This window comes from Chelonia mydas, chromosome 1 (assembly GCF_015237465.2).
Source record: "Chelonia mydas isolate rCheMyd1 chromosome 1, rCheMyd1.pri.v2, whole genome shotgun sequence".
Classification (NCBI taxonomy): Eukaryota; Metazoa; Chordata; order Testudines; family Cheloniidae; genus Chelonia; species Chelonia mydas.
Window position 1 is genome coordinate 223,343,091 of NC_057849.1, and position 26,752 is coordinate 223,369,842.

General features: G+C 40.2%; 2 long non-coding RNA genes across 9 annotated transcripts in view; one reads left to right on the top strand and one right to left on the bottom strand.

Moving 5' to 3' along the window:
- Positions 1 to 26,752, bottom strand: part of LOC114019152 — a 353,232-nt gene that overhangs the window by 238,045 nt on the left and 88,435 nt on the right. For 3 of the 8 annotated variants that reach the window (XR_006287381.1, XR_006287380.1, XR_006287383.1), the window contains exons 3-5: positions 24,534 to 24,628; positions 24,365 to 24,442; positions 22,242 to 24,241 (exon numbers count right to left, since the gene is read on the bottom strand). The exons of 1 other annotated variant lie outside the window; for it this stretch is intronic. This is a non-coding gene — a long non-coding RNA (uncharacterized LOC114019152). Of the gene's footprint in view, positions 1 to 22,240; positions 24,242 to 24,364; positions 24,443 to 24,533; positions 24,629 to 26,752 lie in introns of those variants that run through there. 4 more of the 8 variants (XR_005227686.2, XR_006287377.1, XR_005227685.2 and 1 more) reach the window with 2 other exon arrangements.
- Positions 1 to 26,752, top strand: part of LOC122463825 — a 131,748-nt gene that overhangs the window by 56,359 nt on the left and 48,637 nt on the right. The gene's annotated exons all lie outside the window — the stretch shown is intronic.

The window sequence follows — 26,752 nt, forward strand, 5'->3', positions numbered from 1 at the left end:
CCTATAAATACAGGTATAACCAAAAAAATCACACCTGAAATATTTTCTTTTCCTCCCAAAGGCACAATACTTGTATAATGCATGCTCAGGGAATCAATTTGTATCACCATATGTATTCAGGAAAAAAATGCAATATATGGTTTAATGACATACTAGTTCTTGGCTGGCCAAGCTGGAGAGCTGTTCCCCATAGTAAACATGTCACTCAAACACTGCATGAATCACCTTAATGGCAGGTGCATCTACACTGTCTGCATATAGGCAATGATTATAATACCACAAGGCATGCAAGTTTGATATATTTATCCTGAGTTCTAGGGTCACCACACCTGCAAAAGAGGAGATGGGGGAAGTGTTTACTCTCCTGTTCTGCCTGAGATAACACAGCTTCTGAAGACTCACCTGGATCCTTCTCCATTAAAAAGAGGTGTCACTGCTAGTAGCGGATTGAACTACCACCACTGGGAGATCTGCCAAGCACACATTGCAGTTGCAAGGATTCCTAGCTTTGGAAATACTGCCAGGGGGGTGTAGTAGGTTCTCTAAGACTGTCCTAGTTTTGAAGGACAAACCCGGCATCCCAGATAGTTTTGGTGAACACCAGAATTTTTTCCAGGTTTCACTAGAAATGGACACAGAAAAACAAAAATAAAGCCATCTGATCTATTTACAGTTGTCAAGCTGAACTGAGTGAAATACAAACATCATAAATGGTGAAAAGTCAAGTAGGTATCAACATTTCTCTCAACCTGATTGCTTCAAGGGTGGAACTCTACAGATGGAAAAGTGCTGTATGTCCAATATAAAAGCTAAACATTACCACAGTGAGTTAAGATGAGCTTCATGTTGCTGACAGCAATTAAGCTAGTGTGGCATGGAGGGGAGCCTTCTCTTGAAAGCTTTCTCCTGCCAGCACCACTTTCTCCCACCTACCACTCAAATAAAAGTAGCATCCAGAAACATGTCAGTAGGGGTAGGGGTTTCTGAAAAGGAACAAGTCTGAGCTCTATACAGCATATACTAGGAGATATCCATTAAGTTCTTCACATACTGCTTGGATGGTAGGAAAGTCCTCCAAATTTATCTTGAAAGAACAAAGACTTCCAGTTACTTTTCAGAATTATGAACGTGGTGGTGAAGGGAAAGAAAAGTGCACAGGACAAAAGTGGATAATGTGGATAATGATGGAGTTATGTGTATTATTTTTATATATATCCTATGCATCTCAGTTTACCTGTTTGATATTATCCTGCCTGGCTACACAGAGTTTAATTAAAGGAGGCCGGGGGGGGGGGGGGGGGGGGGGGGGGGCGGGGAAGGCAAAGAGCAAATGAAACAATGACAGGCTCCATAAGGAAACAATGGGGGGGGGGAAAGAATAGGGCCCTTCCTGTTTCCGTCCAGGATGGCAAGGTTTTCTCTTCACAGGGCCTGAGCATAGACTGGCCATTTGTGCCATTTTAAGCCAGACAGTCCTGTTTTCCAAGGTTTGTCCCCTGTCCAGTACAGCTATAAAACCAGACATGGTTTGCTCCGATATCATGCCACACAGGATGGAGAATGCCATTTTGAAGAGAGTGCTGCTCTGCCTGTACAAGCATGGTCACATCAGCACTGCAGGGTCACGCAGGCCAGAACAGGCCCACACCATTCCCAGAAGTACCGGAATGTCGAGTGTTTTGGGGATGCATCAGTGGTCACCGCACCTGGGCTGAACCTATACCCAATAAACTGTTTCACTGAGATATATATTCAACTGTTCAGGGTTACAATGCAGTCGCCATATTCCAAACTTCCAACCCTACCATGGCTGCTGGGTTTTGCTCCTAGGATTATGTTTTTTTAAAAGTTGCTACATGTTGGAGTTACATTTGGATTACCGCCCCACTTTGAAAAGAGCCAAAGAGGAAAGAAGAGATTTCTCAACCTGTAAGCCAAAGTTTTCTCAACCACTCTGGGTATTACCTTTGTTGGACACACAGAAAAATCATCACGCTCTTTGGGTCAGGGACAACCTTTTCTCATCACAGGTATATACAGTACCTCTTTCCCAGTTAGGGCCTCAAAGCACTTCCACAATATAAATAAATAGTAATAAACCATAATTTTTTCCCAATTCACTGTGCTTAGTATTTACTTCCATGGGCAAATTTCCAATCAAGTTCTTCTGTAGAACCTAAACTCAACATATTAAATGCAATCCAACATTTAGAGTTAGGTGCCTATCTCTGCTTACGATCCACAAACTGAGGGTAATTAGGCATTCAGTTGCCTGTGGCCTTGTCTACACCACAATGGGAGATCGATCTAAGTTACACAACTTCAGCTATGTGAATAATGTAGCTAAAGTCAATGTACTTAGATCTACTTACTGTGGGTCCACACTATGCTATATCAACGGGAGACCCTCTCCCATCAACACCCTTGCGCTTCTCATTCCGGTGGAGTACAGGAGTCGACAGGAGAGCAATCTGTGGTCAATTTAGCGGGTCTTCACTAGACCTGCTAAATTGACCGCTGATGCACTGATCACTGTGTGTTGATCCCCGGTAAGTGTAGACAAGCCCTGTGTTGCCTGTAGGGCCTGAAACAAAATAGGGTGGTGAGATGGAAGTTTTCCCTTGTAACCTTTAGTCTACTGCAGGGGTTCTCAAACTTCATTGCACAGCGAGCCCCTTCTAACAAGAAAGATTGGGGGTGAAGCTCAGGTTTCAGCTTCAGCCAGGGGTCCCGGCAAGTCTAATTTTGGGTCCCGACCCACAATTTGAGAACCACTGACCTAGTGGCTAGGTTACTCACCCAGCAAGTCAGAGACCCCATATCAAGTCCCCCTTCCTTGTGAGGCGGGGGAAAAGGGATTTGAACGGGGACTGGACATCTCTCAGATGAATGCTCTAACCCAGTAGTTCTCAATCAGCAGTACCCCTGAGGGTACACAGAGGTCTTCCAGGGGGTACATCAACTGACCTAGATATTTACCTAGTTTTACAACAGGCTACATAAAAAGCACTAGCAAAGTCAGTAGTGTACAAATTAAATTTCATACAGACTATGAATTGTTTATACTTCTCTATATACTATACACTGAAATGTAAGTACAATATTTATATTCCAAATGATTTATTTTATATGGTAAAAATGAGAATGTAAGCAATTTTTCAGTAATAGTGTGTTGTGACACTTCTGAATTTTTATGTCTGATTTTGTAAGCAAGTAGTTTTTAGGTGAGGTGAAACTTGGGGGTATGCAAGACAAATCAGACTCCTGAAAGTAGTCTGGAAAGGTTGAGAACCACTGCTTTAACCACTGGGCTATGGAATATTCTGATGTGGGACTTCCTCAATCTCTCCTAGAGGAGCTGCTCTGCCATAATTAAATATTAATTGAGCCAGAAACAGTTAGAATGACTCTATAGCCTAGCAGTTAGGGCACTCACCTGACATGTGGCAGATCTCTGTTCAAATCCCTGCTCTCCATCAGGAGGAAGGGGGGACTCATGGGTCCTAGATGAGTACCCTATTCACAAGGTTAAAGGTTATCAGGGAGATGGTGGTCCTGCTGCTGCCAGATTTTGAATAGAATTCAATCCGGTAGGCAGCCTCTGAGCATGCCTGTGGAGTTAGTACTCCACATGTGACTTGGGTGGCTGAATGCCTATCTTCCCCCAGTTTGTGAATCGCTCTGGGGCTTAGCTGGGAGATAGGTGTCCAAGCACTAAGAGGGAGGAAGCAATGCACATGCTCAGAGGCAGAAACAAAAGCACCTATGGAACTTTTGCTTCAAAAACTTAGGCACTGAGTGAGTTTAGGTGCCTAGACAGCAGCCAAGCAGGAGCTTTGTGGATTGCAGTGGTGCCAAAAAGCAGGACTTAGGCACCTAAGTACCTCTGTAAATCACACCCTTATTCAATAAGAACTGGACTGACTTAACCAATTTGTTTCACTAAAGGCAACAGTAGCCTTCAGATGATAACATTTTGTGAAAAGCAACTTGGACAAGAACAGAACCAGTAATCTAGAAATGGAAAAGTCTATGTTGGAATACCAATCCCTACAAGTCCTTCACTGCTCTTCTTCTCTCTGATACTTGGTGTGTTCCTCACAGACTCTTTTCTCATCCACTCTTCTGATTGTTTATTCCCCCTTTTCCTTAGATCATCCTAATCTCACCTTGACTTCTATCTCTTTCTGCGAGTCTGGGCAGGTAGCAGCACAGTCACAATTTCCAAGAAACCTGAGGTGCGGATCATCTAGGAAAGGAGGAACTAACACAGTGTGAAGGGGAACAGCTAGGACAGAGGAGTGTTTGTTCTGTAGATACTGATCTCCTCCCATACACACACTTCGACCTTTGGATAGAAATTAATTAAGAAAATCACTTATTGCTATAATTTATCTGTCTTGAGTTATAAATTCACTCTTCTACATGATATAAGCAAAGAAGAAGCTTTTAATTTTAATTTAATTTTAAGTTTTAATTAAGGAAATGCAGAAGAGGCAGTGTGTGTGTGTGTGTGTTTTCAAGAATTTTCTTCTCCCCATCATCTTTTTGGTGACTTACCATGGAAGACTGCCATTTGACCTGAAATGGGAGTGTGTGATGGCTGGTTGTCATAAAACCATATTATGTCATGCAAGTACATTTGTAATTTATACTTTGTCTAATCACATCTGTTCCTGCTTCTTGTCATAGAAAGTGACAAAAAATCCAGGTGGCTTTACCAAGCATGGGTTGATTTATTCAATATTATATTAATATTGTAGTATATTCTTCACTACAGTTTAAAGCTTCCTCCTTTAAGGTAGTAGATATAGTAATAGAAGAAAAGACAAATTGTAATATAGAAATGAGAGTGCACTCACTACTGCCTCCATGAAATATATTGCTCAGGCAATATATCCTGATATACATGAGTTTTCTATGTGTATGTATGTCCTGCAATCCTTTGTGACTTGTATCAAAGGACACATTTACTTGTCCTTTGATACAAGGACACATTTAAATTATATACTACAACAGCACATTTAAATTATATAGTAGTATGTGCAAAAGTGACCATCTAACTTGCCAATATATACACACAAAATGCCCAGTTTGTACATAGTCACTGTAGATACACGTGCATTTGGTATCATGGCCCTAGCTTCTGCCTGCCCTTTCAGAAAGTAGGGACAGGATTTTCAAAACTGGGTTCCTAAAGTTAGATAACTAAAATCAAGATATAGGAACCTATCTTTAGGCATCCAGCAGTGAAAGCCTTGGTCCATACTCTTAAAGTGCATTCCAACATTGCTCAGGCTATTGCTTTCTCTGCTTTTGTCTTGAACAGGACAAAGGATGAGCTCTTTAAAAGCAATATTTTAAAACTGAATACAAAAGTTAAAAACAAACAGTACTTGAAAAGGAACATCTAGCTCGATGGCAGACTCTGTTATAATACTTGAAGATTAGCGAATGTGCTTTAAGTACTTTGAACTTTCAAAAACATTCATAAATATATTAGTGCTATTAGTTACCAACACAAAGAAGTCTACACTACAGTCAACACTACAGTTGATTATCAGGGACATTGACAAAATTTGTCAAGACTGCTGCTTCTGTCTATCTCGCTGAAGCAAACAAACGTATCTGTTTGTCCCCAGCTGACTTTTAGTTTCTGTAAAGCAAACTCAAAAACTCACCGACTGGACTGAATTAGTACAATTGTTCAGGAGCTAGATGCTTGATCTGTTTAGTGGTCTGATGATTTATTTTGCCATCAGTAACACTGCACATCTTTGTTTTCGGTCATCCTTTTCTCATATAAATAGCCCTTTTGTCTACCATCTAGCATCAGACAGACCATGTGATGCTGAGGACTAGTTTACCGCACTCAGAACCTTCTCCTCCACAGTGACTTCATACTAATAATAGTGCGTTGTTTGTCTGAGATGATATAGTTGATACGAAGTGACCATAGCATAGTGCTCATTTCTGTTTCTTCAGATACAGAAGACTTGGTTTCCATGTTTATTATTTTGAATCACTATAAAAGTCAGTATAATTCATTAGTATAAACAGTTTTCTTTAACACAGTTTAGCTAGTCAACTGAAATTCTTTTTGGGTAAGATGTGTTGAGGTTTTTAATAAGATTGTTGATTCTGATGCCTTAACATTTTTTTCAGTCTGACTGCCAAACTGGAAAGTATTTTTGTATTTACAAGTCACAGGTGCTGCAGGTGTCATGGAATTAGATATCACTACATGCCTTCTGTTCTACCTCCCAGTTCTATCCCACCTCTTCCAGCTCTATTCTTCTTTCACATTCTCCCTTCCGCTTTTCTATTCCCCTCTGCCAAAGCTGTTATCAGTGTCAGGGATTAAGGCATGCAACTAAGCTTGCGAAGGGCTAGCTCTCTCTCCCTTGCAACTGAATCACAGTTGGCTCACAGCTGAAGCACCTGATTGGCCAGACTGCCTGACTGGCTGGAGGAACCCACAGGCATGCTCTCCTAAGTGCAAGCAGCAGGATTAGGCCAACAAGTGCTCAAAGTATTCACCCACAGATGCACCTGCTCATTCCCAGCTCTGCTCCTGCCTTGCCTCACTTCAGGTAACCTGGCTCTGACCCTTGGCTCCAATTCCTGACTTCTAACTCTGACTCTTACCCTGACCCTTGGCTATGGCCTCTGACTCCAACTCTGATCTTGGGTTCCTATTCATGGCTACCAACTCCTGCTCCAACCACTAGGTCTGACTTCTGCTCCAGCCACTAGGCAAGGCACAACCACCCATGTCCTGGTCTCTGACAGTTTGAGCAGTTCCAAACCAAAAACGGGTAGCAGCTTCTTCAACGATGGATCCTACGAAAGCTAACATCTCCTTGTTGGGGTTGGTAGATGTCCTGCTGAATTTACAAACCCAGATTAGCGCTCTGCAGTTACAGAACTTCGATTTACAGACTCAAGCCATGCCCCAGGTCCATACAGAATCACCTGATTGGCGAGACTGCCCGATTGCCTGGAGGAACAAATAGGCATGCTCTCTTAAGCTCAGCAGCAGCACTTGACCAATGGCTGCTCAAAGCATTTGCCTACAGCTGTGTTAACTCCTGCTCCTGCCTTGTTCCAGCACTGCTCCTACCCTGGATCCAGCCTTGCCTTCCTCACTCCAGGAACCTGGCTCAGACCCTTGGTTCCAATTCCTGAGGTCTGATTTTGGCTCTGACCTCAGACACCTGCTCTGACCAAGGCCGGCTCTAGGTTTTTGCGCCCCAAGCAAAAAAATTTGCTGCCCCAAGTTCAGAGAGTGCAACTGCCCAAGCCAAAAAAAAAAAGGGGGTGTCCGGAGTGCCGCCCAAAAAAAAAAAAAGGGATGGCCGGAACGCTGCCCCTGGAATTGTGCCGCCCCAAGCACATGCTTACTTTGCTGGTGCCAAGAGTCGGCCCTGGCTCTGACCTTGGCATCCTATTCCTGGTTACTGACTCTGGCACCAACCACTCATCCTGACTTCTGCTCCAAACACGAGGCACGACCTCCCACATCCTGGTCTCTGACAATCAGCTGAAGAACAATTCTTCTCTTCCTCCTCCTCCACATGCAGATTGATCACAATCTGAAGTGGCAGGCCCACTCCTTCTAAGGGCCGTAATTGGCTGTACCCAGAATTCTTCATTCCACTCCTCCTGGTTGGCCTTCTTTTTTTTTTTTTTGAGCTGTCATATCTCTGACTGGCAATCAACAGGGCTAGAAGAGCTGTTTCTAGTGTGAAGTAAAGGCAAAGTGATACTAGAGGGCAGCTGGGATGGAAGTGGAAGAGGAAAAAGATGGTGCTGTAGAGAGAGACTGCCGCTTGCACAGCACTGCATCTGGTGTTCAGTGCCCATGAAAACTGTGGATCACAAGAAATTCATTGGAGGGAAGAGAAGAGAGGGGGAGCGCATGCAACCCAGATGTTGTAAACCTGTGATGTACAGCTGTGGAACAGTATATCCAGTATCACTGTGAACACTTTTTTTTTGTAAGGGTCCAATTTACAGTCATTGGTGGTGAGCTTACTATGCAGAATAAAAGCTGATTGGAAGCACACAAGGATGTTGTCTATTAAAAGCAGGAGCTGGCTTTTGAAAGATCAAATGAAGAAGCAAGTTGGGTTTTATTAAATTAATCCGTAAATTAGCAAGACTACTTTTCATCAGACTTTTACAATTTACTTCTCCATAGCTAAATATTCTCCCCAGATGCCTGTTTAGGGGTCTCATGACAGCTGGTGCTTATGAGGAATTTGGTCAAAGCTTCCAGAAGTTTCTTGTTCCCCCACAACCACTTAAACACCTATTACAAGACCCCAGAAGGGGTGTTCTACTGCATGTAGCTAACAGCACTTTCCCCCCTTCCTCATTTCCACCAACTCACCATATTAATTACTCCAAATTTAACATTAAAGTCTTAAAAATGTTAAGTTCACATTGGCTTCATTCTGTTGGATTTAAATCATTCCCCCTTAATCTCCATACATACATTTTGAACTCTGATAGTTTTATATCATGTATGTATATATGTAGGTCTTACACATACTCACATGTAGAATAAAACACTGCACTGTAATGCATATGATCAAGGGAGGAGAGTTGTGTGGGCAACCTTAATTTTCACATTTCTTTCTTTCATATTAACTTTTGAATGTTTCACTTTGCAACCTTAACATTTGTTTAGAATAGGCTTTATTAAAAATATTGTTTTTCATTATTTTATTCCCCCCTACTTAATTTGTTTTAAAACAAGAATCACAAGATGGGTGAAATAATATCTTTTATTAGACCAACTTCCACTTGAGATGAATAACTGGCAGCATTTTAGAACTCCAAAAAATGTGTTAAGTAATTTTTTTTAGGTAAAAGTTACATGGATTTGGAAAGTTGCAGCGGTCCAAGTTGTTGCATGTGTCAGTTCAGATATTTAAAAGGAGACGTATCCCTGATGCTTTAAGTAGTATCTTGATTGCAACGAGAAGATGTCAGCAATGGAGGCTCATAACTAGAGTATTGTAAGAAGATGCTCCAGTCACTCTTAGCTTTCTCTGAGTTTCATAACTACAGCTCATCAGTCAAAGCACTCCAAGATAAATGTGAGTGATCCACTATGAGTCTGACTTCAAGGTCAATATTGTTCTTCCTGTTCTGGCTCAGTACAGTTACCCAAGAAGCTGGGTGACCTTATGCATATTAAATGAAATATTTAAGACTGGCTCCAGAAAAACTGCAAAATGTCACTGTAGTTTTACATGAATGCTGTATATTTATGCAAACAGCCCAAGAAATACCGCAGGAGTCCATTCATGCCCACAGGACGTTCCTTGGAGATCTATCAGTTTAGATAAATACTGATCGTGGCTCTTATTTTCATGGGACCTTATTGGCCAAGTAATTTTTGTACTTTGACAGATAGATGCCAGACAGTTTACACTTCCCATATGCTATATGTTTTTGGTTTATTCCAGTGGTATGGTCAAATTCTTCATCCACATCTGGATTTCTCTCTCACAAGCTCAATTATATATTAGAAGTATTGAAACTTTCTATGCATAAGCTCTAGAATCTGAAGTGGAAAATATTTTCATTCTGGCACCAAGAGCAATTTTTGGACATCTCTCCTTACCCCTCTATTCAATACACACAATGTCCTTACCTCTTTCAGAAGATTTCAAATTATTCTTTAGACTGTGAACTCTAAAACGAGGAACCTGTCTTTGTAAGTGTTTATGCTGTACCTAGCATAAAGGTGTCTAAATCCTGATTGTGACCTCTGAGAGCTACAGTAATATAAATATTATCCTCTGCTCCCTCTGACAAGTGTGATTCCCTGGAACGCACTTCTGATCCTATTTTTAAAAATAGGGTGGGGAACCAATAAGTTGGTACTAGTTCCTTCTACAAGCCAAGCTAATGACTCACTCAATGGATCATTCATTTAGAAACTTTTTCCAAAGGCATTCCATTAATTATATGGTGGCAGTCCAAATTCTACAATATCAAGTTTGTTATTTCATGTTTTTTCCCTAGACCTCCTGCTTCTGAAGGAATGAGGTTATTTTGCATATATCACATGTAAAAATAGATGGTTAATTACCACTTTCTGATACTGAAGTGTTACTTTACAATAAAACTTTTCGGGGTAGTAGGCTTTAGAGTGACATACTTTAGCACTGAGCTAGAGCCAGAAGGCAATAAAGTAGGGATTCAAAAACACCATTGGATTTGGTAATTCAAATGGGAGTTCAGTCCATCTTTTAAGCAAATTTTAGGGGTTCAACCATATTCAGTGATAGGTTGGCACATAACCGCCTGTGATACCAACTTCAGTAATGCAATTAATATTGATTAAAATATAATTGACTTCACTGAACACTTTTATAGTTAGTGGCTTTCTCTTATCAAAGAAATTACCTATGATTTGAACACGAGTTTTCTCCCTTCAAAGGAGATGTCTTGTATAATCTGCATGACAATATTCCTCATTAAGTTTTTGAAAAGCAAATAATCCAACCTTATGCCAGAAATTACTTAAAACCACATCATGGGGGAGCGGGAATTGTTTCTTCCTTGGGAAACCATACAAGGGATTCCCAGACCTGAGAAAACAGATATATATATATATTCGATATTCATCACTTATTTAAGTAACTGATTTTTCATTAAAAGAAAAGGAGTACTTGTGACACCTTAGAGACTAACAAATTTATTTGAGCATAAGCTTTCGTGAACTACAGCTCACTTCATCGGATGCATTCAGTGGAAAATACAGTGGGGAGATTTAGATACATAGAGAACATGAAACAATAGGTGTTATTGATCACTGTAAAGAGAGTGATCACTTAAGGTGAGCTACTACCAGCAGGAGAGCAGGGGGGTGGGGGGGAAACCTTTTGTAGTGATAATCAAGGTGGGCCATTTCCAGCAGTTGACAAGAACGTCTGAGGAACAGTGGGGGGTGGGAATAAACATGGGGAAATAGTTTGTACTCTAAAGTGACACATTCCAGTTGAGGATTTCAGCTATCTGTGCAAAAGTTGTTGGGACTGGCTTAGTGAGGAGGATGCAAATTCACAGTCCTTAATAAACTACATTGTGAAACTGATTTCCTGGTTATATTTAATATTACTGTACATATAGTAAGAGTTTAAAAAAAGTGGGTGGGTAAAAGAATTTACCTTAACACACTGTATTAACACTGTGTAATTTATTTGTCTAATGAATAGGGTGCAAATTCGGGGTGAAGGAGTAGTAGGAGCCCATATAAAAAAAAAGCCCCAAATATTGGGAATGTCCCTATAAAATCGGGACATCTGGTCACCCTAGTAATGAACAACCCGTTTTTTAAAAGACGTCTTTGAACTGGTTTTCCCTTGTTTTGAAAATGATGAAAATCTATCATGTTGTTATGATTCTGATGTACCTATCTTTACATTAACAAAAAGTCACCTGAAAACTGTGCTTGGATAAAAATATTTATAATTTTATTAAAAAACAACAACCACTTGCAGATACTATAATACCCTACCCTTTACAGTTAATCTACTTTACTCTGTACATTTCTCCTGACATAGTGAAATGTCTTGGAATTACTGTTATTATGACCTCTGCTCAAACTACTTTTTATCGTGTTTACTGGTTATTTATTTTTTTTCCCCTTTCAATCAGCTTGGATAATGTATCTAGACTGGTCTGTTTTCAGTTAGTAAGTTTCAACTTCCTGTTCTCAAGCACTATGGACTACAGACACTGAAGGGGAATGTTTATTTCTACAGATTTATTTTTTTTAAAAATTCATAGAGCCCTTCTAACAGCACCCTGTCTTAAATTTCAGTCCCAAACTGAACATGACGTCACTTCATTGTGATTTTTTTTTCATAAAATGTACATTGTATGAAGAAATTTTAGTGTTGTATGAACTTAATCTATACATTTTTAATAATCAGTTCATCCCTGTAAATCTCAATGTTTTAATTGCATGTATGGAATAACATAGGGCAAAATTATTTCTTTAGTTTACTAGGCTAAATACTGGTGACCATTCATGGCAATTTAAGTTTTCTGCTTTATATTTTGAAACCACTGTTCTTAAGACTTATTGGGACTCTCTTCCCCACCCCTGGCCTTTTTTCTCCTTCCAAATTCGCCTCCTTGACAAATGGGTCACTCCCCATACACTGGCCAGAAGAACTGACTGGGGACCCAAAGAGGTTCAACAGACGCCGCTTTACCACTTCCCCTACATATCCCCTGCACTCTGAGACTGTGTCTATATGGAACAACTGACCCCTTAAAATTTCATAAGTGCAAAATATTTCCTTAAATAATTTTGTATTGAAGCAAAAGCATAATACATAATGGGCCAAATTCTGAAGACCTTACTCAATTATTAATTAGCCCTAACTAGGAGACATATATGGCTGATTCAGAGAGAGCTTTTCAGGACCAAGGAGTTTTCAGATTAGACAAATAAATAATTATTATTAATAATTTCTTACAAGTGTATTTAGTTCATTTTATCCTGAAGGATCCCAAAGCCATTTGCAAATGGAACTCAGAAGCAGTTAGATGGGATGAAACATTTTTTCACTGGAAAATGTCAATTCATTGGGAAGGTTTCTCCAGTCCAGGATGTAATTTCTGGTCAACCCCAGAGATAGACGGACCCACCCCAGAATAGCCAATATCCTGGTGGTTAGGGCACTCATCCGCGATGTGAGAAATGCAGGTTCAAGTCCCTGCTATTAGTCAGGGCTAGCAAGGACTTGATCTTAATTCTCCCATATCCTAGGTGAGGTTTACCACCAGGCTATTGGATATTCTGTGTTGGGTCTCTTTCCCTCCTTCCCATTCCCCCCACCCACCCCCCAAGTTTTTTTAATCCCATGGGGAACGAAACCACATGCCATAATCTTCCATGGAATGGAATTCTTGTTTTCTAGCCCAGCCTACTCAGAAGCTCTAGCCATGCACAGAACACTACATAATGTCTGGGAACAAGAGATTTGATTCTAATCTCAGACTGATGTAATAAATCAAATCAAGAGCACCCACAATGGGATAAAGGCAATTTGGAGTTTTAGGGACACCATGATGCATGGTCCCATCCATTGCCCTAACTCAGCATATTCCACCCCACCTAACAGTGGCACTAGCCTCCCCAGAACTGTTCCCCCTAAGAGCTGTAGCAAGGGACACTGCTTTCTTCCCCCTAAACCCAGAGAAGCAGGCACTATTGGCAAGTGTGGGGTCTCCAATATTTACCTTAGCAGCTATGGTGTACCTGCTTGGGTGGAGGGGCTGGGTCTGCTGCCCTCCTTTCCTTTGTAATACACAGCAACCTCTGTCGATGGATGTGCTACTGACAGGGCCCTGAGAGCAATGGGTCTTACAATTAACGCTCTGTTGAGATGCATGAGGGCAGTTCAGCACCTCTCAGAGCTTTTGTTTCTGGTTGCTTGCAGACTCAATCAGATATCACTACACTTCTTAAAAATTTGCTTCATGTTTTCAAGTTTTTCTTCTTCACTAGTAAAGCTAGAAGCAAAATATATATTTTTAGATAAAAGGTGAGATTCTGTTGTATTCACATGATTTCCAGAGCTGGAGCCCTTCCACAAACGTGTAGTACCTAAGCATTAATTAGGCCCTGATTACAACAGTGTAAAATCAGTAGAGAGAGGAAAATCAGGCCCAGGAAAAGAAGAATACTTTCACCAATTGAAAAATCAAGTCCCCAAGAGATCTGGCATTCTCAGAGTCAGTAAAAGATACTAAATGCTATTTTGAAGTAAAAAGCTCCTTAAGTATAAATATTTATCATATTCCACCTCATTGAAAGAGGCCTCTGTTTTTCATAACATTTTGCAGAGGGCATAAATTGCATCTAAAAGCTGTTGGTAATAAATTATTTCCAAGTGTCCTTTGCATCCACTTCACACACCTATTAGTATCTCCAATTCTGAATCATTTTTAGTTTTGTTTTTCTTTTTAAAATATAAACATTTCCATGTCATCCAAGGAACTTAATGAGCTCTTTTTTGTGGGTGATTTTTTTGCCCTACGAGTTTCCTCCATTTTTGTTGGTACTATATTTTCAATCAAGTATCTGTCAACTTTTTCCACAAATGCAATTAAAGACTGGAAAAAGAACAGGAGTACTTGTGGCACCTTAGAGACTATCAAATTTATTAGAGCACAAGCTTTTGTGGGCTACAGCCCACTTCATCAGATGCATAGAATGGAACATATCGTAAGATATATATATATATATATACACACACACAGAAATAGATATCTATATATGGAAAGATTGGAGTTAAGGGAAAATTAATATTATCAAAATGACTATTTTACTATGCCCCTTTTATGCACTCAGTTCCATTCTCCTTTTTTAATGCTTTTTTAAAAAGTTAGATCACATATTTAAAAATTTCTTATATGAGAACTCAAAATTCCCATGGAGAAATTATACTGTCCTACAAACAAAGGAGAAACCCATGTTTTCCCATATCCTGAAAGCACTTAAACAATTAAGTATCTTTACTCATTTCAGTGATCAAGTACGTAAGTGCTTGTAGAATGCCGATCAAGCTCGCTAGCTCTAGATCTTATATAGCATTTCTCCTCCCAAATCTTAGAACATTTTATAAAGCTGGTAAGCATTTATTCACATTTTACAGATGGAGAAACTAGGATACAAAGAGTTGAAGTAACTTGATCAAAGTCATCCAACCGGATAGTGGCAGAGAAAGTTACAGAACCTAGGATTACTTGTCCAGTGCTCTATCTACTGAGCCACTCGGATTTTAAAATGTATTACAGTGCCTTCATCCTGAGTCAGATTTCCCAATGGTACAAAGACATAGCACAGATCCACAAAGAAAAGGAACTCCTCTTTAGAACAGGAACTCCTACCTTCACTTCCTTTCTCTTAATAGTTGGTTCCACATAGATATACATGGAAAGACTACTGCTATCAGAAAGGCCTAGTCTAATCTAGCAGCAAAACTAAAAGAATTCAGTGCTGAGTAAAGCAGTGGCTGCAGAGCACAATGTAAAGTGGGGGGTTAGAGACTGCACCTGCCCCTTATCCACCCTGCAGTGGTGGCTCCTGTCCTGCAGGGCTGGGCCTGGCTCCCCATTCTGGTCCATTGACTCTCACCACGGCATCATGTGATGTGCATCTATGCAAAGGTGGGGCCCTCCCAAAATGCCTCACCCCCTTCCTAACCCTGCCACCACTGAACTGTATGCTCCATGCTGGACTATAGTGGGTTGAATAAAATGATCTAGCAGACTGCCCATCCCTTATGTACTTGCTTAAAAGTGGTCAGGCCATTGACTGGGTGGACCCTGCTGCTCCGTGGCCTATGGAGTAAAGCTGGTCAGAAGATTATGGATTGTTTTTTTTTAAACTACAGAAAAAATTGTTTCTGATTCTTCCCCCCTCTATTCCCCCCCAAGTAACTCTAGTATTGGAGGATAATTCAGCCCCACAAATCAGAGGCAAACTGATGGTAGGCAATAGATAGATAAAGCTATTCTCTGTCTATCACATTTAATTCACAATTATATTTTTAAGATGTGAGGTGAAGCTGCAAAAATATGGCCTTCAAATGAAATAACTCAGTATCTACAGATTAGACATTTATTAATCAGTCAATCCGGCCCTAATGCAACCACCACGGAAGCTCTGGATTTGTTAACATCTGTAACAAAAATTGGGCAGCATACTAGGTTGAGGAGAGTGCTGATTCCTGTAGCCATCACCATGAGTAAAATATACAACACTGAAAATCACCTATATCTCAAAGAGAGAAAATTGGAATACCTCTTCAAACAGTATGGTATGAAAGACAAAAACTCCACACATTTGATGAAGTTTGCTCTTTACAGTAACTCCTCACTTAACATTGTCGTGCTGTTCCTGAAAAATATGACTTTAAGTGAAACGATGTTAAGTGAATGCGATTTCCCCATAAGAATGAATGTAAATAGGGGGGGTTAGGTTCCAGGAAAAAAAAAATTTGCCACACAGTTCAGTACAGTACTATAGTTGGGAGGTGCCCCCGCCTTACCCCACACAGGCACAGTCCACTGGCACTGGAGGCAATGAGGCAGGCAAGGAGGCTGAAGGTGCTGTAAGCTAGGAGAAGCATGTTGCGCAGCAGCAGTGGCAGCTTCCCCTGCTCTGCAAGCACTAGGGGGCAGGGGGCTCAACCCTCGGCCCACCCACTCCACCCCTTCCCCCAAACCCCCACCCTTAACCCATCTCTTCTTCCCCCCTCCTCCCCCTTTACTCCGCATGCAGCGTCCTCGCTCCTCCCCCCTCCCTCCCCTGCCTCCTGCCCGCGGCAATCAGCTAGCTTGCCACGTTCAGGAGGCAGGAGGGAGAGGGGAAGAGCGAGGACTCGGCGCACAGCCTCCCCTCTCCCTCCTCTGCCCCCTGCCAGCGGCAATCAGCTGGTTTGTGGAGTTCAAGAGGCAGGGGAGGGAGGGGAAGCCTGCGCGCCGAGTTCTTGCTCCTCCCCCCTCCCTCCTGAACACCTCAAGCCAGCTGATTGCTGTGGGCAGGAGATGGGGGGAGGAGAGGGAAGGTGCTGATCCATGGGGTCTGCCAGAGGGTGGGAGGCGCTAGGGAGCTGACTGGGGAGCTGCCAGCTGTGGACAAAGGCAGCCAAATGGCGTTATAGCAGAGCATTACACAACTTTAAATGGAACATGTTCTGTAATTGAGCAGGGATGTAAGATTGAAAAAACGTTAAGCGAGAGAACGTTAAGTGGGGAGTTACTGTACTTTCAGAGTGCTTTGATTAACAGATAACTATAAAAGGGAGTCTAGGAGATTTATTGATAGCACTGTGTTACCAAGCCTACAAGACAGTCTACTCCTGGGGGAATTCTGTGCCAAAAAATCAAGAATTCTGCAAAATTCTGCATAATTTTGTCAAAATAACACAATATAATCATGCCAGTTTCAATTTTTTTTCAAAATATCTGTCAACAAGTATGTCTGTAACAATACAGACAAAAAAAAAGATTCTGGATTTTTTTTTTTACAAATAGATTCCTTACTAGGCATATTAATACAGAACTTTGAGTAATTCATTAAAATTACAATATAGAATTGTATTTCCTGCACCCGTTAGAAGCAGTGCAAATGCTTGGGAGTGTTAGGGGTAATGGAGGAGGGCGAGGGAAGGACCCTGGAGTGAACCTGGAGGGTTGTTGGGTGTGGGTGGGAGAAATATGGATTTTTGGGGGGGGGGGGCGGGGAGACAGGATTGTTAGGGAGCCTCCCCCTGGCTGATCCCAAGCCTCTCCCATTCAGTCAGGCACATCTGCCCCTGTCCCCACACTCCCCATCCTGATGGGTCTCTGCCGCTCCCCTCCCCCATTCCCATGTGGCCATGCACCCCCACTCCCATTCAGTCCCTGGCTCAATGCTGTCACCCCACTAGCTCCTGAGCCCATGCCCCAATCTGTTCTCCCCTACTAACCATTCTGAACCCCAGTTGCTCCACAGTCAGGTGCTGTGATAAACTTCTACTCCTGGGGGAATTCTGTGTCACTGTGCACACACGGAATTCCCCCTCCGCCGCCCCCCCCCGAAAATACATTCTGTCCCAGAAGTGCTGCAGTTCTGCCTTTTGCCCACCAGAGGCCGCTGTGGCACCAGAACAGCGCACCAGAACAGCCAACCACATGAATGCGGCTGGCTGTTCTGGTGCCGCACTGGCCTCTGGGGGGTGAAAGGTGGAACTGCAGAACTTCTGGGGAAGAATGTATTTTCTGTGGAAAAAATAAAATTCTGCAGGACACATGAATTCTGCGCATGCACAGTGGTGCTTAATCCCCCCAGGAGTAAAGCCAATGATAGAATGACATCTTTACTGTATAATGACAATTTTCTGGCTCTGCATGGTATTTCTTCTATAGAACATGCTGTTCCCTGTCAGCTTTCTACTTTCCTGTGACTAATTTTGACAACAAAGCAGTGAATAAATATAAAATATTATTGTAAATTTGCTGTAATGAATATAGCTTGATGTTGTCTGATGGTTTCCTGGTGTTCTCCCTATCTGTTTTATCTTGCATTATTCTTAAACGTAAGCTCTTTGGGGCAGGAATCATTTTTTTGTTCTGTGTTTGTACAGCACCTAGCACAATGGGGTGCTGCCACAGTAAAAATACCAATAATAAGAAAATTCCTTACCTCTGCATATATTTATTATTTTAATTATTTTGAATGTTCATTTTTCTTCACATAATAAAACCTTTTACTTTTAAAAAAAAAACCAATAATTGAATAAGACTTTTCTAATGCAAGAAACGAAATTACACTGGGCCTGATATTCAGAGATACCGAGTAGCCACAATTCTAGTGGGAGTAGCACCTATGAAGATCAGTCTCACTGTATTTAATAAATAATTACATTAACAAATAGAAAAAAATATGCCATGTATCTATTTAAACCCACTACATTAAAAAAAAGTTTCCACTAAAATGAGTTTCCCTTAAAATGAAGCAAGCAACACCTAAGGCTAAAGATTCCTTCTCTCCAACTCACTGTCCTCAATAAGTGGATTTAAGAAAACAGAAAGCTAACCCTAATGTTTCTTGTTTAACTTGCTAAATTTAAATGGATAACTCTTCTAATGTGGCTGTTTTAATAGATATCACATCTTTATATAGTTGAACTGTTTTTTATTTATTTTTATGAGGAGAGGGTTGGTTTTTGTTGCTGTTTCCTAACTTCGCTCTTTGTACATGAGAAATGTTTTTGTTCAGCTAGAATGTAGTCAACATGGATGCAATTAAATAATTACATTGAAAGCTGCTGTTCTATTTTGAAAAAGAAAGTAAAAAAGATCCAGTGACATGACTTTATCCTTCGAAAATTGCCATGTTATTTCTAAAATGGAAAAAAAAAATCCCAAATGTACTTGGCTCTTAATTTTCACCATTACAGAGGTGCCAGATGCAGTTCCATAATTAAGGCTGAGTTGAGTTTTGCCTTAAAGCAGGGATTCAACTGCTTTGGTATGTACTAAAAGCACAGTGTATACTCCCCAAAATTACAGCACTTTTTTCCTGAGTATTTACAAGTAAATCCATTAATTAGTTTATGATCTAAAAGTAATTCAAAAATGGGTCCTTTAAAAAATTTAATACCAGGCGTCAGCCCTTCCTTTGCCCGAGTGATCTCAGCAGAATGATACAAACTCTTCAGGCTTCCTAAAGCTCACTGAAATCTTGTGCATAGGTACATTTAAATCATGTTAGAATTAATAGCCTGTTTTGCCATCATGCTTTATAACTGAAAGTTTCTGCTTAGCAGAGACTGAAACTATTCAGAGAATTCCATTAATCACCCTCCTTTCAAAATAGCTATCATCTCCTATGGTTCCCAGTGGGATTGAGGACACACCATCTCAATTTTTCACAATGGGACTCAGAACAGAGGGTCTCCTTACCAAGGATGGCCCCTGCCTCCATTCACTTTCTCCTCACAGTGTTCCACACCATCTCCTGAAAGCACTGGGAGCTACTTGCTACCCTGAGGGTAGCTTGGATTCACTCCCATTGAGAACAATGAGAGATAGTGGCTCTTTTCAAAGCAAACATCTCATTGCCATTGAGGACAACAGAAGATGGCAAACATTTAGAAAGAAAGCAATTCAGATCTACTCAGCAGCAGGGGAAACTAAAAATGTGCCCTTGCAGGAGAATGTGGGATGGAGAAGGGTGGAGAAAAATTGGGTGTGTTTTGTGCATGCACAGCAATTGGGGGTGCAGAGGGAAGGGATACTGAGGAACATGTGCACAAGGGAAGGGGAAAGCAAAGAAGAGAGTGACAGACTGAGGAGCACATGTGCTGGGGAACATATGGTGAAGAAGGAAGAAACGTGTATGCATGGGAAAGCAAAGTTCAAGAGGGAGGGGAGGCTGAGTGCCCTCACTGATCATTTCCATATCTTAACATGTTTGGATTTCTTTCCAGTTTAACTTCAGCTTTGAATTGTCTTAGTTTGCAATGCTTGTTTTTAGGATATTTAACTCCATTTTAATGTAGATTTTGTCTGGGAACATACATTGTGATAGTCAACTGTTAAATAACTCACTTCAGGGGAAATTATTTCTTAAAATGTAGTGTTTGGCCTGAAGTAATCATGACATACTGCTGTCATGTCTGTAGACTATTGCAGGGAGAGGGCAGAGGAATAGCTCTATTGTTCTTTCTTGGAGAGAACCCAAAGGGTGCTACTGGGCAATTGCTCTTTTGTCTAGGAAATTCTTATGCTGGGTAATGCAGAGTGGTAGTCTGTCACGCTCTCCTGTGCAATGTGTATGAGAGTCATCTTGGTATCCTTGCCAAATACCAATCTGAATAATCATCTAGCAAAACTTTCCCCCTGCATTCAGTTGCATTCTGTATTCTTCACTTCCTGTCCTAGATTGCTGTGCAGTTTGGCTATGTGATCTTAAACAACTGCTGCACTCTACTCTAGATTGACTTAATTTCAGTTGTGAGTGAAAGTAATCATGTATTTTAATATAATTGAGAATACAAATGATATACTATAGCTATCTACAGTTTATGACTTTTTAAAATGTTTTGGGGTCTTCCTGAGTGAAAGACTCTCTAAAAGTAATTCTTCATCAATATCACATGCTCTACATTCTTATGATATGTAACTGTCAGTTTTTTTCAATCAAGTTTGATTTAAGAATAGTAAAAAATATTTTAAAAACAGTCATTGTAGCCAGATTAACATTACTGGAAAAAGTCATAAATGTTTCAAAAATCCTGCTGTTAGAATCCAAGTCTGATCAATAGTTCATAACCTACTTACATTTTCTACATAATTTAAAGAACAAAAATCAAGTGACTCTTTCTCTTTGGAACATTCAACTCCTACCCAGCTTTGCTCTCAAATTTATAAAAAGCCTATAAGAAAAGGTTGATTGCAAACCTGTTGGAAATGTGAAAACTTTGCCAAAGCGAAAGAACTCAACTGAAGATTCAGACTTAAAACTGTTGCATTATATCTTGCCAGAATTTTTGTTGTATGGAGTAGACAATCATATATTTAGATGTTCAGAAGTTGCTAAAGTTTGTACAAGGTAGAAAGACTGAGGCAAAAATGGAACAGGAAATACTGAGTCAATTTCTGCAGTCAGTTACCCTCCACTTAGTTGTGTTACTCTGTATTTACCTCAGAGTAATGAAACAAAAAACATCTCATTGCCTATAATGGAACTGGACTGATTATTCAGCAGTATTTTCATGCACACATACTCATTAAATTGCTGATATTTTCTCTCTCTCATACTGTCATATATTGTTTCTCTGGATCAGTGACAAGTTAAACTGAAAAAAACCTGAGCTTATGTTTCCACAAGGACACATTTTATATTTTTGTCTGATTCTTTTTAGTGTTCTGATAAGTCAGTACCTTAATACTGGAGAGAAGGAGCCTAGGAAATAAATGGTCCTATATATACTTTTAATACCATATTTACACTAAAAAAAAGTGCATTTTTGACATGTTAGCTAGCATGCGTTAGTACATTAAAATCCTAGTGTAGACAAGACAGTTGTCCTTTTAACATGTGTTAGCTGATTGAGGTAAACACTAAGCTCCCTACCTAGGGTTTACCTTAAACAGCTAACACATTAACACAACAACTTGCCTTGTCTACACTAGGTTTAAAACATGTCAGCAGAGCCCTGAAAAAGTTTGCGGATCACAGATCAGATGCAGACACAAATTCTGTATCTGCACAGGGCTCTACATGTCAGCTAACAAGACCGGAATGGATACATTTTTTAACCTCCTACACTCTTTCTGTGTTGAGGTGGCTGCATATCCAGAAGGTGAAGGTAAAAAATACAATAAAAATTAAGCTCTAATACAAGTTTTTCTATTTCACAAAGAACCAATTTTCCAAAAAGATACAATGACTATTTTTTAGTTGGACAAATTTTCAAGGAGTGGTCATCTGAAGAGATAATAGAAGATTAAGGCTATCACAGAATCATCACTTTTTAGGTCATCCAAGTCATTCACTATACACCATCCAATAACTTCAGAGAATGAGACAGGGTTCATCCATTATATTATGACATAGCAAGAATATATGATGGTGTGCTGTGGCATGAAGGTTTTATTAGCATGAGTTTGGAATAGCCATGTTACCCATGAGTGGCAAAATCTCAAGCTGGGCATGCAGGTCATCCCAAATTAGCAAGAACATCTTTATACCCCATCATGCCATCATGTATTTTATTTATATTATACAGGTCAGAGAAAAACTACAGCAGATACACTTTAAAATGTTTTCACATTCATTCATGAGCAAATCAATACTTCTCAAAATGTCTCTCAGTGGCCGCCCTTCACCCTCCATCTAAGTTGATACAACCCAATTTTCTGCTGTTTTCCCATGAACTGGAGGTGGTTGTAATGCTCACATTGCTAACTGGCAGGCATCCACTCAAATATATTAGCAGTCCTGAACAGGCATATTGTAATTGAACTATTGTTTGGTAGCTAAGTCAACTGTTCAGATCAGGAAGAGAGCAGCCATATTTGTCCATCTTTTCACATTCAGGCAACTGGAGTGACTTTGTAAATGGCACATCTCAAAATTTAAATATTTTATTTAAAAAGAGCCAACAGAATTTTTATCCACTATTGGTATTTTTAAACAATTTTCTACTGGGGATCAAGTAATGCAACGAAGCTGAACAACCTCACCTTCTTGGATGATGAGGGTATTTTATTTACATGCAAGTGCTGCTTTTTTAAAAAAGAAAAATTGTAAAACAGTTTTTCTTCTCCAATATATTTTGGCCAAGCAACATGATCTGAAACTGTCTCCCTGTGCAGCACTACAGCATCCTAGTGTTGTGGTGAAAGTCTACAGAAGCCCCTAAACAACTGCTGCCCTGAAGCAGTTAATGAAGCAGTGGATTTTGTAGTGCTGCATATTACCTGATGTATTACTGTACAAAAATTAATATAGATTTGTACTTTCCTCTTTTCCAAAGCTTGGTGCTGACCCTTAGGATCTTGATCAATTCCTGAGAGAACCGTATGAATTTTTCAATGTTGCCATTAAAGCATGAAAAGATGGATTACATACTGAGCTGAGGCAACCACCTTGGCAAGATGTCAGTGAATCCCACCCATGTCTTTGAGTCATTTTATGAGGGGAGGTTGACGTTTATGCTGTTCTACTTAGGAAAAATTATTCCTGTCAATATTTTGAATGACTGGCTTTCACATGTTAATTATGATGGTTCAAGGGGAAAGTCAACTCTTTCTAGTAATGTCATGGCTATACTTGATGAGTTCATTCATCACAGATTCATGTAGCCTGTTGCTAATGACAATACAATATTAAAGTTTGTGTTAATGTTTTCATTCAATTCCCTTATATGCAGTGAACGGGATGCTACGACCATTTTATATGGTCATTGATATTTATACTCATGAGCTTTTGTGGTTCCTGTAATAATTAGCGTGCACGCCATTATTTTCCCATACATTTGCACTCTTTCAGTCTCCAATATCTGTTTTATACACCAACTGATGTGATAAGGGGTGCAGCTGAGCATTCGGAGAAAAAGCCAAAAGAGATCAATACAACTTCTTGCCATGTTTGTTCACCCTATCCCATTTCTCACGGTAGTGCTGTCTAGGTATGCCCATAAACATATCTGCTCTAAAGATTAAAAGAATTTTTGAAATATTCTATTAGTTTCTTAACTGAGAAAAGAATCCAGCTTTTTGAAAGCAAATACAACTGACTTAGTATGTACTGAGAATCTCTGAGTGCAGACTGCTCATGATCTGAGAACTGAAAATGCATAGACCAAAGCCTCCCAGGGATCCCTTTACTGTAAACTGATTGCAAGGAGAAAATACATATAGGTTTAGCCAAAGCAAAGCAAACAATTTATTAGAATGTACACACACATACAATACAATGTAAAATTACATCCGGTTAGAACACCTCTTTCATTCAATAATCCATTGAAGGACTCCGCAAAGTTGTTTTAGGACTCTGCAAAGAGTTCAACTGTCAACATTTTTTCCCAAAGTGATGACTGGCTAGGATCAGCATCTCCTCTTTGGTTTCTTGCTTGATTTGGCAACTGTCCTGATATTTTTCGTCCAGCGCCATGCTAGCTTGATGCAATTCATATCAGACATTCTGAAAAAAAAATGCAATGATCATTTAGATTTGATAAGCACCATAACATTGGCACAGGACTGTGCTATGATAAAAAGGTTATGGAAGTAGTGCAAAGTATCTGATGGCAGATGCAGTACTCACACAGGTGAAGTCCAATCTAGTTTATTTACTGAACCTAGATATAGGCAGCAGCAATAGCTGTGTGCTTCAAGTCATCATCTGAACAGAAAAACAAAACGGGATTTTAACTAGTGATTTTGACATGCTTTTGATATTAAATAGCTGCACCACAGTAAAAACAATGTTCTACCTTGGAATAATCTGTAAGGGCCAAATACCCTTAAAGGTGGGGCACGAATGCATCTTGGGTGATTTTCTGTTGAAAGAATTTTCAATCCACTATCCCTGTAAAAACAGTACATGTAATATGCTGCTTCATTATGAATCTTACATACCTGTTGCTAGTGATCTATTATGGGAAAGTACATTCAAATATGACGATAGGACCAGAACGAAACATGTGGACTGTATGTGGTGTATTATGTCGAAAATCATACAAAACTATTGACCAGTGTCAATCCTAGTTTGTTTGTCAGCACAAAGGCTGTTGTTATCAGTGTTGTCATCCACTAATTGTGTAGTTATTAAGCCTAGCAATGATGACAGAAAGCTACAGTACATCAAACCAAAATCCCCAAAGCCAACAACATTATCAGAGAGATTAGATGGCTCAGGAAACTATGATCTCTGGAAAGAAAAGGAAAACACAGAGGCTAGAGTACAGGCGTCACCGCTGACATAAATGTAACATCCAAGTCCCCTGATGAAACGCAGACCACATTGCAGAAGATTTCCACAGGGGTATCCCAATGCATCCACCTGTACTCAGGACAGACATTCACACTGTCCAAGTCAACTGGTGGCATCAGATTGCACTCCACCAGTAATTCTATTATGTTACTACGGACACTGAAGTGTGAGGACATGATGTATGTTAATAAAACCAGCTGATCCCTCCTTTGGAGACTTCAAGTGTAAATGAGATCATTGATTACAGCCGTAGTAGAGAGACCAAGGCAGAAGAGCAGCATAAACTTTAGCAGACTGGAAAAAACGGTATCATTCTTTGGTTACTAAAACTGAGGTATCATTGTTCAGTGTCAACTTCTTATGTCATTCAGCAAAAGAGGCCCTCCTGAACCACTATCTTTGCAGGGAAGTCACGGGAGAGTTATCTTTTTATGTTTTGCTGTATTGAAACACTGCTTAGATAATAATAATAATAATAGCCAGCTCTTATACAGTGTTTTTCATCTGTATATCTCAAAGCACTTTACAAAGGAGGTCAGTATCATTATTCCCATAGAGGGGCAAACAGAGGTGCAGAAAGGTGAAGTGACTTGCTCAAGGTCACTCATAAGGTCAGTGGCAGAGACAGCAATATAGAACCCAGGCCTCCCAAGTCCCAGTCCAGAGCTCTTTCCACAAAGCCACACTGCCTCCCAAAAGGTTAATTTTGAGGGAAACAGAAATACAAAGGCAATCTCCTAGAAAAATCGCAGAGTAACAAAGCATGGTTAAGTGGAGGTTTACAAGCCTCAACAAACAGCAGCACAAACTTAGAAGCAAAATAAACTATTTTATGTGTGGATCTCCAAATAGGCATTGACATACAATGAAATAGTAACCTACATATAATACAAGTTTATTTGGCACATAACATTCCTTTTTCTGGAGTGTTGTTTTCTTTGCTGTGTGCGCACTGGGGGGAAATGTGTTTTTATGTTCTATTCTATAGGTAAAGAGCAAGGAATAAACTCCTCTTCTGGGACAATGCCAAACAAAATGCATCAAATGCTACTCCTTAGACCAATACTTCTATTCATGAATTAGATAACACTAGATCCCAAATATTTACACAGATATCAAATGTTCTGCACATGATGTAGAATATATACAATTACTAAATCGCCAATGTGCTTGCATGATCATGTATCTCACATTCCCAATGATTTCCCCACGCACTATCAGTTAGTAGATTATTTGAAAAGGAGCAAGAGAAGAAAGACAGTGCAGAACATGGCTCTATTGGGAAGGAAGATATTTTCTGTTGGGGGAAAATCAGAACCTAGTACTTTGAACTTTCACTTAGAAGGCAGTATTTTAATGAGTATTTTATGCTTCAAAATGAAGTTATTTCCTGAAGCCCTGGTCCAAGCTCCTGTGTTATACTTGACAACAAAGAGATAGTGTGCATGCTTGCGTGAGTTTGAATATACAAATGAGAAGGTTACTCACCCCGTGCAGTAACTGAGGTTCTTAGAGATGCGTGTCCCTATGGGTGCTCCACTGTAGGTGCCTGGGATTTGGTACCCCTTTGGCAGCACATGCACTATTCCACATCTTGTGCCGTGAGCAACACCTATATAGCGCTGTGTGGCCCAACTACCTTCAGTTCCTTCTCTACCACAGAGTGTATGTTTGAACTCTGAAGCAGAAGGAAGGAGGGCAGGTAAGTGGAGCATCCAC